At 47.8% G+C, this 719-nt stretch overlaps 1 protein-coding gene across 1 annotated transcript in view; it reads right to left on the reverse strand.

The window, feature by feature from the left end:
- pnpla3 (patatin-like phospholipase domain containing 3) overlaps positions 1–719 on the reverse strand; it is a 15835-nt gene that overhangs the window by 2742 nt on the left and 12374 nt on the right. The gene's annotated exons all lie outside the window — the stretch shown is intronic.

Raw genomic sequence — 719 nt, forward strand, 5'->3', positions numbered from 1 at the left:
ACTCACAGAGAGACGGCTGGTCATTATGAACGGGTCCGGCACGGGTCGAAAGGCGGATACAAACGTTGTGTGTATGAAACGTCTTCACTGCGCTGCATTTTTATGAACTATGATATTCTCGCAATGGGTCACACCTCTGGCCCAGGTCCTGCTCCAGGTCCAGGTCCAGCAGGTTCCGTCTCACACGCCGTTACTCTACCAACTGAAGTTAGTTGCATTCAATAACTTCTTCTGTGTTCTTTGCCCTGGCGGCCGCGATAGCAGTTACCAGCGGAAACACTGGTACAAATACAGGTTTGCCCCTCATACTTAACAATGTACAGCTGTGTTAATAAAAAATTAAAACTGTGGACAAATGTCAGAAGCGTGGACCGGCGGCCGCTGTGTGGCCGGGCTGCGCGGAGATTAAGAGGAGAGAGAGTAGAGGAGAGATTCAACACATGCACGGCTTTACAGATGAAATGGGTCATGTAACGTAAAAAATAAACCATATCCATATAAACAGCATTGCAGCGGATGCGAGGACATTAGCACTGGTGCGTCCTAGAGAAGCTAACAGCTAACAGATGCTAACTAGCACCGACTAGCACTGGTCACTGCTGTTGTCTGAAAAACAACAGACGGGACAAAATGTTGCGTTTACTGGTAAACTGGTAAACCTTGATACCGACGTATAACTGACTGCTATCTGTGGAGTTTTCCTCCCGTTACTCTGTCCT

Source organism: Etheostoma spectabile, chromosome 23, assembly GCF_008692095.1.
Source record: "Etheostoma spectabile isolate EspeVRDwgs_2016 chromosome 23, UIUC_Espe_1.0, whole genome shotgun sequence".
NCBI lineage: Eukaryota > Metazoa > Chordata > Actinopteri > Perciformes > Percidae > Etheostoma > Etheostoma spectabile.